Below are 13,981 nucleotides of genomic sequence, written 5' to 3' on the forward strand. Positions count from 1 at the left end.
GAAGAGGTCAGTGCAGGAATGTTTCATTTGGAGTAAGTGAAGTGCTTGTGCATACTTAGACATACTGCTGAATAGGTGAATGAGAAAGTGTTTCATTTTGGTGCTTGTGCATTCCTAGATATATTAATGAAGGGATAGGTGAGAAATATTTCATCTTGGTGCTTGGACACACTGCTGAAGGGATCAGTGGGGGAAATGTTTTATTTGTTGCTTATACATACTTGGACATACTGCTGAAGAGATCGCTTGTGGGAATATTTCATTGTCATGCTTGTGCATACTTGGACATACTACTGAAGGGATCATCTGGGGGGAGAATTTCATTCTGATGCATGTGCAAACTTGGATACACTACCAAAGGGACTGGTGACAAAATCTTTCATTTTGTTACTTGGATATGCAGCTGAAGTGATCAGTGAGGAAATCTTAAATGTTGGTGCCTGTGCTTACATGGACAAACTACTGAAGGGATCAGCGGGGATATATTTCATTTTTGTGGTTGTGTATACTTTAACGTACTTCTGAAGATATTGCTTGGGGAAGGTTTAATTGTAGTGCTTATGCATTCTTTGTCAAACTGCTGAAAAGATTGCTGGAAGCAATGTTTCATCTTGGTGCTTGTGGCAACTTGGACTCACTGCTGAAGAGATCAGTATGGGAATGTTTCATTTTGCTGCTTTTGCAAACTTGGACATAGTACTGAAAAGATGACTTAAGGAAAAGTTTCATTTTCGTTCATACTTGGACAACTTGCTGAAGGGATCACTGGCCACAATAATTTATTTTTTGTCACTTTAATGCTTGTGTATCCTTAACCAAGCTACTGAAGCAGTTGCTTCGGGAAATAATTCATTTGTTTGTCAGTGAAGTGATTGTGCATACTTGTTCCCAGCCATACCTTTAGCACTTTGTACAAGTTAATTGGTTTCATCTCAGATATGAAAAGCAAAACACTGCATTTAACAAGGGATGTGAGTTCCACACATATTGGGTTATGAACGGCAACAACACCTTACTAATATACACTGCTTTACAAAATTTATTTTTTGCCTCTTATTATACTTAAGGCATTTTTGATTCTTGCCTTTGTATCAGTCATTCTTAAACATATATCTAGATCTATATATATATATATATATATATATATATATATATATATATATATATATATATATATATATATATATATATAGATATATATATATATATATATATATATATATATATATATATATATATATATATATATTTCAAAACAATAAAGGCCCATATAACCGAATCACTCATTGCCGAGACGACTTTGCCAAAACCACATAAGACTGGAAATTGAAAAAGGCCATATCCCATATAACAGCAAAGTACCTCCACTCAGTTGTGTTCCTACACTATGTCTTTCTATCAGAAACTTACCTCGCAAACTGGTCTGCACATACCCTCAGTGATTCACAAATGAATTGGTCATGTTATGGTAATTAAAAGACTTCAATTATTTTTTATCTTTCATTTTTGCAGGGAGACAAGCCTCCTTGCTCCCCCCATTTGAAGTGCTGTGCCCTCCACACCCTCACTAATTAAATATACCAACTCTGAGATCACACTATATTGAGGGAAAGGGCAATTTTATATCTATTTTATAGTGCTGCCACTGACTACACATCATTAACTTCTTTTTGTTATATGGGATTTATCCTTTTAAATTTTCATTCTTATATAGTTTCAGCAACACTGTCTCAGCAATGTGTATGGTTTGATTATATGGGTTTTGGCTCTTTTGACGTTGACCCATATATATATATATATATATATATATATATATATATATATATATATATTCTTATTTTTCCTTCATGTGTAATCTAATCTGGCCAGGCTATATGAAATTGAATGACCATTTTGGCATCATGTGTTCATGTGCTCTGGTGGTACAAGACAACAGGACACCTGAAATGAGAGGATGATGCTGAACAAATGAAAGTGTCACTGACATTTTTATTCTAACATGGACCACCACTGTAGGAAGTGTAGAGACTCTGGTCATACCTGCACATCCATATCACATGACTTCTAGATGTAAAGTAGCATGTGAATCTAGCCATCATTATGTTCATTAACAGTGATGTTGCGTACAGTATAACATAGCAAGGGTTCAGTATCATGGTGTGCAAGTATTTTACAATAAAGTTACAAGTACATAGTTTGTTCCCACCTTTGCTGCAGATTTTCCACACATGAGATCCTTTGGTAGCTCTATATTTTTTAGAGTTCCTTAAAAATTCTTGCTTCCAACTTTTAAGAAATTGGAATACTTGTAAAATGTTATCTATAAAATTTGCTACACTTGTAATTTGTGTTCAACATGCATTAACCTTCTTTCATTATAGGATATATTCTTTACATTCTTGATGACTCAGTGCACTGTGTCACCTGAATATCTATTGCTCTGGGATATGACCCTTCAAGAGTAAACAATGAAAACTCTTGATGATGTGAAAACCAGATCTTTTTATTTTCATATGGGATTTAATTGTTGACTGTGTTTGAATAGAATAAGTCACTACAGGTTGACAAACCACATAACATCTTCAGTCATTACCATACCCAGTGAGGCTGTCTCAACCAAGCAATTAAGTTCTCCACCTTGTCACACAAATTTCATGAACACCCTTCCGGAAATAAGCAAATCAGCATGTCATATTGAATAGTGAGAAAGACAACAAACAAAAAAAGCTAGCTGCTTCATCTAATGTCTTATGACCTCGTCTGAAAATATAACATTGCACTATAAATGTTAAAATATAAAAGCCAAAGACCAACTACTGCAGCAGGGCTCATAGACAACTAAATATTTGTTAAGCTGCTTAGCTGAATTACACTTAAATTCTGATTTTTGGGATTCATCATGAGAGGAGAAACTGTATCTGGTTATATAAATTTCCCAGATGCCAGTTCTAGTAATGCATTTTCCAGCTCACTAAATGCAACAGTTTTAGAGTTGGCAGGTATTTGGCAACTATATAAATTCTGAATGAAGTGTTTGTTTAAAATCACAGTTGTAAAGACAGATGTTCTGGAACACTTTGTTGTATATGATAGTGTTTGCAGAGTATTCTGAAAGCAGGAATTTCATTCTTGAAATCATTAGTTTCCACTCAATGACTGTTAAAATATGTGATGTGTTACCATAGCACATTGTGATGAGTAATCAGTGAATTTGAATTGATATTAAAATATGATAACTCTGTATCAGTAGAGCCATTTAAATACCATTTTTATGAGCTTTAAAAATGCACCTCACTGCCACATGTATACTTCATTTTTCACTTAACAATCAATCGTTAGAGCAGCAGATGAAAAAATATCATGCCAATAAGCATAGGCTATTGCTGATATTTTATATTCTACATCAACTTCAGCTGTACTGAATTCATGTGCAAGGAGCACTCCACTGCCAAAGTGTGCAGGGCTGTCAGGTTTATGTTCCTCTCAAGTCTATTAACACTGCATCCTTATTTTACATAGCAAATGAAATTATGTAAAGCAGGAACTGAGCAGAGAAAAAAGTCATGCCAATCAGAATTAGAAGGGACCTCAATCATTCAGAGAGCAAACAATCTTGCAGCTGGCAGAAACAAAATTAGTCTGGTGCAAGCTAATTCTGAGAATAAATTACCAGTTAACTTGTATATTTTTCCTCCTGTTAAGGTTTGTGTTGCACTTCCAAAGGAATGCGTGTGTGGATGTACAATATGCACAGTATGTTTTTTGAAAATGTGATGAAAATACTTAAATCTGTTTCTTTTTTCTATTTTCCTTCTTTTTTTTTTTTTTTTTTGTTTGAAGTGATGAAAATAGATACGTTGATTTAATGACAACAATTTCCACAAGTACACTGCAATGAGAATAATTATTTACTGTTCAGGCAATCAAAGACAGGTACTTGTCAACTAATCATAAGCACCCTATCAGGATAATTTACCTCAGTAAAAGGTTTTACATGCTTTTGTTGTGCCCACCATGTTTTCACTGATGGCCATACTGGCAGTCCAACAGGTACATTTATGACAACCTATCTAGTCATGAAGATTTTCATGGAACGTGAATAGGGGGCTACTTTGTTTGAGTTATAGAGGAAGCCTGTTCCAAAATTCGGGAAAGTAATGAAATAGGAACCCACCCTGATGCTCACTCCTACTTATGTGACGTAGACATTTGATTAGTCATTGGTTTTATAAAGGGGAAGAAGATTGAACAGGGCTGAGTTTTATGACACAAGTGGCTTAGCATAGTTGACCAAGAAAAAGTTTGGTAAAGACTGAGAAATAAAAATATATATAAAAGTAATAGATTTCTGCACAGATGATGCCAGGACAGAATTGCCATTCCCCATGTCATAAGACTAAATCACCAAGTATTACTCCTTCACTGTGAGTCTCTTTTTCATTCTGATCCACTCAATAACTTACAACCAATGAGACTACGAAGAAGCTCAGACTCATTGCCACGTACTACCCCCAAAGCAGTTTTTTTCATACATATTCCAGGTGAATAACTGTGATCATCATCCAGTCATCCAGATCTGGTTTAAAGGTTGATATGGAAAACCTCTGCTTGGCGTAAGGGCAACCTGCTTCACAAATGGGAATGCACTGCTGCACTATTTGGGGATATTGATGTGATAGTGCAGGTATAGGTCTCCAGAGCAGGTTTTGCTTTACTACAGGTCTTATTGAGTTGAAAGAGTTGACAGAGAGCTGAGTCATCCATAGCATACAAGGCTAAGCAGAGATCATCCTCAAGTGCTAATATAAGATTCAAAAGCATGACAAGATTTTTAATCAGAGTAACTAAGGGTACTGGGAAAAGAGACTTTTTGGTGCGGAAACATTAAAGTCTTTTCAGGTAGTTTTCAAACTTAGTGAGGAACACGCCACAGGTGTTGTTTTATTTAATGATGTGTGTAATCAATAAAGAATAAAGTTATACTATAATATTTGGGAGCTTGAGGAGAAAGCACATTGGATAAGTAATGTAAGGGAGATTATTTTCTAACCGCAACAGAGAAAAGATAATCAAAAAAGAATCAGCTGTCAAAAAAATATATATACATATATATATATATATATATATATATATATATATATATATATATATATATATATAGTGCAATACTTTTTTAGATATAAGCACCTGGTATTTTCTATTAGTGATCTCTTCCTTTATCTTTTGGTCATTTTTACCCTTCGCTTTTGCAAAGCCCTCTTATCCTCCTTATAGCCTTCCTTACCTACTTACTACAATTTTTTAAGATACTATTCTGTTCATCAGTAGCTATCTTCTTTTGCATCTCTTACATATTTTCAGGTTCCTTACTAGTCCAGGTTGAGTTCACATGTCTCTGTCATCTTAGTTCCAATGAATTTAATTAAACTTTTAAACACAAGAAATGGGCCATGCAAAATGGGATGATATCATATTTATAACTGTATAATATTTCCTGTTTCTAAGTCTTAAAGTAGGTTTATTTCATTGTAGTTTGCTAATAAAGGAATACACCTACATTTTTATGGAGATACTTTACTTGTTTGTTCTGTGCCTTTGCACATTTATATACATAGTTGTGGAGCTGGCCTCTTTTAATCATTTAAGGAAAGATGAGGTTAATAATCCTGAAAACATGTTAAGTTAATTAATGTTATTCAAAATAGATGCATTTTTCTTTAAGGCTTTTTGAAAAGAGTAATTATCTGAAGATGCTTTAACTGCTGGTGTTCTTTACTCAGTTTAATAAACCTATAACTCTTGACTATGAATCATGGCAATGATAATAATAATAATAATAATAATAATAATAATAATAATAATAATAATAATAATAAATACTTATTTCTTTGTTTGTTAAACATCTTTATTAAACACAATTTTTAAATAACATAGGTGAATATACAGTAACAGAACAGAAAACAAACTATAGTAATACTTCCTTTGCCATTTTCATGCATATCTGATTTCTTTTTAACAATGTTTATACACTCTATTCAACAAATTGCTTGACTGCTGCATTTCAATATGTTACTCTAAATCCTGAACATTATTCTGCATTCATTATTCCCATGAATTATATTTATTTCTATGCCATTTGTTCCTTTCATTTTCTAAAAACATTAGTTCCTTTATTTTCTTTATAATATTCAGTACTTCAGCTGTGGTGCATTTAGATTTTGATTTACATAGTCCAGTAAATGCATTTAAGGCAGTCAAACTTAGTAAGGTCTTAAAATGTCTAAATAATTCAGAGTCTATATCCTGGCTCAAAAGAATTATTTACTTAGTTACAACAATTTGCCCCACCAACATTTCTGGTAAAGTATTTTGTATGGAAATGTTTAAAATCTACCAACTAATTACATCACTAAAGACTATTCCCCCAATTACCCACCTCTTCACTATCATACCACCGGTGTTTGCTATCTGCCTGAGGAAAAATTCTCTGAAGTCTGCTTGGTGTCTAAAATTACATGTGCAAATACTTCCAAGAAAAAAATGCCTTTTTTGACATTCTTCCCTTACAAAATTGTTGCTTAATTATTGTTCTTGTATTCAGTTTACTTAGAAATGTAATATTTATGTTTCCTCTTTTCTAAAATCCAACAGATCTCTATCAGAGAAACATTAAAAGCAAATTACATTTTTTCATCCTATTATCTGAAGCTCAAGTTATTTTTACAATTTAAATAAAGTATGCATTTTATTAATGTATACCTTAATTAACAGTGTTATATTGTATATACCACTACAATTAATCCAGGCAAATGTTTGTGTAATACAGGAGCAAATGTTGTAAATGCTATGAAAGAGCAACCATTTATATGACACCAAATGAAAACAGTAAATCCTTTTTTCATAAAACAATAAAGGGCAGTACCATATTATGACTTTTGAAGCATCATGATGAAAATCAACGGCTACTAAAATACACAATGCATGCTGTATAGTCAGTTTTTTAATTTTCTTTATTGTCAAAATATAATTATTTAGTCAAGCAAAATACTGAAAGGAAAGGCTAGTAGAAGAAATTGATAAAAGATGGAGAAACAAGGAGTACATTTCAGGATTATTATTATTATTATTATTATTATTATTATTTAGTTATAAGTAAATATTCTCAATTTCCAACATACCTATAATTGTATAATTTCACAACACTTGCGAGCTTTGGTTCTGAAGGAATGATTTATGTCTCAACAAGATGTGATGCACTAATACTAAACACAATGCATATTAACCAGCAACAGGAGAATAACTGTTATAAAAGTATTCAGAATGGATGGAAACATATTATATATTGAAAATGCTAATTATAAGGTCATCAGTTTTTACATGCACTTCCAGAGGCTATTAATTAGCCGAGATCAAATGCCCAATTGCCAAAAAGCAGGGTTTGGTTAAGTGACTTGCTCAATGATACACAGAAGACAAATGAAAGTGGAAAGACTGAAAGTCTGTGCCCAAGGCACAGGAAGTGGATTTGTAACAACTAAGAGTTTTAGACGTTGTGCTAACAGGCAATTATCTGACAGATTTAAAACAATCCATCTAAAAGTAAGTTGAATATTTTACTTATGTTCATAGAAATCTCTGAAGTCAGACGACTAGAAGCATGTAATAGAAAATGCTAAACCATTTGTTGGTGTTGTTTCATACTTAGTCACAGTGCTTAGATTACAAGCTATAGTCTGGCCATTATATGAAGGACTGGTGCCTGTACATTAAAAATCATATAAATGCAGAGTATGAAGCTATCAAATAATTAGTCCAGCAAGTTACAAATGTTTTGCCTTTTTATTGTTTTATTGATAAAACTGGAAGAAGCCTTGCCAGTTTCCCTACAGTTTGTCAAGATGAAATTCCTTGAGTTTCATTTGCCCACAGGAGAAAAAAAAAACTAAAGCATTACAATGCTGGCCACTGCTTCCCATAAGAAATCATTGATGCTTGAATGTATAAGAGCATGGTACCAAAGATTTATTTTTTATGGAGATTTCTCCCTTCTTTAAATTGGTAAAAACACATAATTGGTATACATTAATTTTAGGGGTCTAGGCATTTTGCCCAACCTGCAAAAAAGCTGAAAGTCAACTTTTTTCCTTTCTGTCTTACAGGCATTTGTTTTCAGCATTTTGGAAGGTTGGGGTGTGCCTTTTTATATTTCATAGTAGAATCAGCCTTGATGATTGTATTTTGGATTTCTGGTTCACTAAATAGAAACTGTGAAAAAAACAATTTTCCACACACCAAAAATGTTCAAAACAAGACACAAATAATAGCACAGCTGTAACTTTAACTGTAATTGGTAGATCCAGCATTCCCTGGATCTTACTGAGACATAGAAAAATGGTATTACTGCCATGTTTACAAAATTTTGTTGGTTCATTTAATTCCAGAACATAAGTGATATACTCAATGTTGGTTACAAAGTTAAGAATGGCTTTCAAGAGATAAAATTTTAATTCTTGGTATTTGGTAAGATATTAATTAGATAATTAATCCAGGAAAGTTATATTATTTTACTTTATTTTATTTTGCCTTTTTTTTTTTTTTTTTTTTTTTTACTTTGTTCTTCAGTTTTGTTCAAATGGATTTAGTCAAAAACTCATTTTTAACTGAGGCCCAAAGAGGAAAAAGCTCTGGCATAGTGCAAACATTTAATCAGACATTCAATAATATACATGAAAAAATATTAAGTGATATACATGAGCAATTGTACATGCATTTGCTAGTTAGATTACATTCATATGAAATAAAGGAAACTGTTATGGTAAAAATATAATTATACATTTAATAGATGTTAAACATTGGGCAGCTACAGTGGTGCAGCGGTCATCAGTGGCTTCTCACAGCAAGAGGTTCCTGGTTCAATTCTCAGCTTGGGTGCCTGCATGTCCTCCCTGTGGTTGTGTGGGTTTCCTCCCACATTCCAAACCCATGCTATAGGTGGATTAGACACTCTACATTGGCCCTAGGTGTGAGTGTGTGTGTGTGTGTGTGTGTGTGTGTGTGTGTGTGTGTGTGTGTGTGTGTGTGTGTGTGTGTGTGTGTGTGTGCCTTCTGTGGAAGGTTGGGTGTCGGGCTGGCAACTTGACACCATTAAACTCCACTGCCAATCATTCTGTGGACTGTTGTTCTACTGTGGTGACCCCTAACAGTTAAAAGCTGAAAGAAGAAGAAGTAGATGTTGCACACTAAACATCTGAAGAGGTATATTAGCAGGTTTATCAAGTAAATAATAGATTTTTTTTTGGATTAGTGATTAGAATTTCAAAGAATTGGAAATGAAGGAAAGAACTCAGTCAGGAAGAAAATGTTACTACTGGAGTTAAAAAGTGGGGTAATTAAACAGGTTCAGAGATAATTATGGATGGCTGTATGGCTGTCATAAGGTTTACATTAGAAGTGGGGTGGACAGTAGTGTCACAGAACTAGATATATGCCTGAGAGATGCTTGTAAAACTATTTAGGTATTGGTAAAGACTGATTATGGGCATAGGATTCTATTGAAGAAAAACGATTTAATCATATGTCAAGCTGAAGATTAAAGTGGCATTTATTCTGGAGATATACACCTGTAGATCCATTGATATTATAGATGAAGTTTTAGTTGTGTTTTAAATTAGTTTACATTCTGAGAAAAATGTCAGTGGTAGTAATATGTGGCAGCATAGTTAGTGCACTACTGGAAAACAGAGCGTCACCTGTAGTATTATTTGATTTAGTTATAGTGACTTGCAATTTTTTTCACTAGAGTGTAAAATTGTTTTTTTATTAATTTAACTTATTTACAATATATACACAGAAAGTAAGAACTTCAACATTACATTCTGCTATACAATGTTAACAAGAAACTGAATCCTGAAAGTAATCTTATACAATTAACACATTAAGAGTCTTGGCATTTCAAAAGCAACATTTAAAGGCTATCCCAACCAATAAAAGTGTTAGTATGATTTATAGATGTTATTTTGATCACTTCTTTTTCAGTTTTACATAGTATTTTTAAATTTAAAAATTCTTTGACTGTAGGAACCGAAATTGATTTCCATTTTTTGTAATAACAAAAACAAGTATCTTTCTAAGGTAAATTTTATTATCCAGATGAAGGGATTGGTACATATTTGTAATATAACATATCTGATAAACTTATACAAATTTATTATAATCTGCTCCTGAAATATTTTCCATTGAGTATTAAAAGTATTGAATGCAATATATATATGTGTGTGTGTGTATATATATATATATATATATATATATATATATATATATAATGTATGTATATTTATATACATATATATATCTATATATATATGTATATGTATATATATATATATATATATATATATATATATATATATATATATATATATATTATCATAAGTAATATAATAATTTCAATAAGTACAAACCTATCCTCACAAGTAAAAAAAAGAAAAAAGAAAAAAACTCATTTATTTCAGTTTTTAATAAGAAGTAACACTTATTCAATTTTTTTCAAACTTATTATTAATAATAATTTTACTCAGATCTTGATAGATTTTTATTCCAAAATGTTTTAGCCATTTTAATTTCTAATTATATTTATATTTATCTTTAAATGTACTATCTAGTAATTGATTTAACACTAAACTTTCAGTTTTATTATTATTAAATTTCAGCAGCAATACGTCTTGAAACTTTTCAATTTCCGCATCTATTTCTTCAACTGAATAATTTAAATATCTTGTAGTCAGTAAAATATCACCTGCAAAAGGCTTTATTTTAGATTGGCAATCCTTATTAATTGAGAATCCACCAGTTTTTAATTGCTTCTTATACTATTAGTTAAGGGTTTGATAACTAATGCAAATAGTAGAGGAGAAATGTAAGATCAAGTTTTAACATATGCTTTGGAGTCTCTATACTGTTTTTTTTTTTTTATATATTCCAATAAATTGTTCTGGAAATGCAAATACTTCTAAAGGTTTAAACAATTAGTTCCAATCTACAGAATCAAAAGTTATTTCTATATCTAATCTAATCAAGGAAAATTTCCTGTTCATTCCTTTTGCTAAATTTAAGATAGTTACTACCCTTGTTATATTACCGTATGTTAATCTATTGACTATAAATACTGCTTCACTTTTATCAAGTAATTTATCTACTATATCTCTTAATCTTGTAACAAAGATGGAATTAAATATTTTATAGTCTACATTTAATAGTGCAATAGGTCTATATGAGGAAACTAACTTATTATCCTTTCCTTTTTTAAGTATAATTGAGATTATAGAAAATGTCCATGAGAAAGGAATTGTCTTCTTACTCTGAATTGTCCTGAGAAGTCACTAAGTAATTTATAGTGTAAAATTCTACTTAGGAAATAGTGTTGTATTAAACTGATAAGAGGTGGGCAATTCTCTGACTTATAGAGAAGTCTGTATATTATAGCGAGTTGAGAAAGTACTAGGTGACATTACAGTTCTAACCAGTTTAATTATCTGAGTGCTAGGCAGTGGCACAACAAATTTGTCTTTCTTATTAAAACAGCTGCTCAAGTCTGGAGAGGTGTGAAACTCAAATATTAGTGAAGATTGTGGTGGCACAGAGGAGTAATGACAGTAAAGAAATAGAGGCTATAAGCCTTCTGGCTATGCCAACTAGGTAGGTATGTAACTAGTTTTTAAAGTATTATATTAACCATGTGTGATACATGGAGGTCAAATTTCAATTGGTTATTAATGGTGACACCCAGTTATGATTTATTTGTGTTTTATTTGTACTATGATATCATTGGCAAATGCAATAGTGAATAATTTTGTTTTGGTAGAGATGTTTTTTGGGCTAAAAATCTGTAATTTGTTTTTCTAGGGCTTATAAGTAGTTGAAAATATTTTACCCATTTTAAAATTGATCAAAAGGATTGCTGCAAAAGGTCTTGGAGTTTAGATAAAGTTGTGACAGAGCAGACTGGGGCCGAGTCATCAGTGTATTGAACTACAATAGTATTTCTTACAGCTGTGCCATCAATGAACATGTTGAAAAGTATGGGGCTTAGTATATATCTTTGTTAGCCACCAATTATTACTGGCAATAAGGTGGAGAAATGTTTATTTTTCATTTACTGCTTGAGCTTTGTTTGATAGCTATCTATGGGTTCACTGCAGTGATGAGTTGGACAGCCCTAAGGATAATAATTTATATAATGGTTTCTTCTGTTGGGAGAAAGTATCAAAAGATTTTGATAAGACTAGGGCGATGGTGGAGATTAAACTTCCAGCATTCACACAGGTGTTGACAGCATTATCACAACTCAGACAAGCAGTAATTGTGATGTGATGAGGGTGGTAGCGGTGCAAAGATGAAGACAGAAGCTGGCTATGTATTAAATAGTTGATGTCATGTATGGAAACACTATTCTAAAATTCTGAAAGGAGAGATAAAATGATAAATAATCTATACTTCTATATCGAGTTCATCTTTTCTTAGTAGAATAATAAAAGATTTTCTCATATCATGTTGAATTTATTTTCAGATATGGAGGATTTATCATAAATGAGACTGGATAGACAATAGCCATACCTACTGCTTTAAGATATTTACTAGTTAGATTGTCGGGGCTGTTGTAGTCAGCTTTAAATATATCAGGTATCTGGGGGTACTTGTTGGAAGGAAAAATGGTGAAGCAAGGTTTTGACTGAGTAGTGATATCAACATTCTGGTTAGTTAATGGTAGTACTGTCTACGTAAAGTGGAAATTGAATTGATTGGCTATGCTATCATTTTCTTTCTGTGCATTTGGTATTGGCTGTGTACCTTCCCTGGATTTAACAGTTTATTGACAGAGGTCAACAAAAAAATTTGGATGATTTGTGTTTTCATTTTGATTGGTTGAGTAATAGATTTTCTTATCTTTGATGATAAGTTGTTTTGTTTGGTTTCTTAGTAATATGCTAGTAAAGCAAGAGCTGTTACACTTGTTTGTCCAGGATTTGTCTATGCGTTTCATGGGTTGAGTAGTTGCCAAAGATATCTATGAACAGGTTTGGCTTTGACTTGTTTTGTGTGGGTGGGGGGTAGTGTGTTTAGAAGAGCTAAGAAGATTTTATTGAACTTGAATTTTATTTAAACAGCATGATCTGAGGGAAGACTATTTAGTGATACCCAGTTAAGAAGATATAGTGTATTAATTAGTGTATTGAAGTGTATTAATAAAAGTGTCTTCATGAAAAATAGTATATTTTCTTACCATGCTGAAATGATGTGTTTGGGGCATATTGTTTTGGTGCTACAGAGTGTCGATTGGTAAGTGATCATTTAGGCTCTCTGGCAGAGCTCCATTGGATAAAATGTTTTGTTTAAAAATCTTGTTATTATAGCTAGTTAGTGTGGCTATAAGTTGCATTAACTTGTACAGATGTATATCGGTAGGATATTAAGGTTTCATAAGGGATTATTGAGGAGTCCCAGAAAGGGATATCTTCCAGTGTTTAGCATTGTTTCCTTGGGGTATCTATCTGTCTTTGCTATCTGTATATTTACCACCTAATTCTGTTGATGATTCATTCTTATCTACTTTTATCACCTTCAATATTCATTCTATTGTAGTATCATTTCTTAAAAAATTTTTACTTTTTCAGATATTTTTTCACTTTCTGTTCTTCTTGCCTATCCAGTTCCTCTTTTTCTTTCATTTTTCTACAAAATTGTTTTCCTCCGCCAGATTTTCTTGTTTGTATTTTGTATCTCACTTGCCATCTAATATAGCATCCATCCCTCGTTATCTCATCTTTACTTCTTTTGCTAAATAAGGGAAACATTCTCTTCATTTCCTTACAAAAAAAAGTCTATATACCATCATTTTTACATTTTCTATATTTTTCATACAACTGTTTTAGCGCTTGTTTTGTCATTTCCTTTTTTATTTCTTTATCATAATGCTTTAGAATTC

The sequence above is a fragment of the Protopterus annectens genome, chromosome 9.part0, assembly GCF_019279795.1.
Source record: "Protopterus annectens isolate FY-2018-M chromosome 9.part0, PAN1.0, whole genome shotgun sequence".
In the NCBI taxonomy this organism is placed as follows: Eukaryota; Metazoa; Chordata; order Ceratodontiformes; family Protopteridae; genus Protopterus; species Protopterus annectens.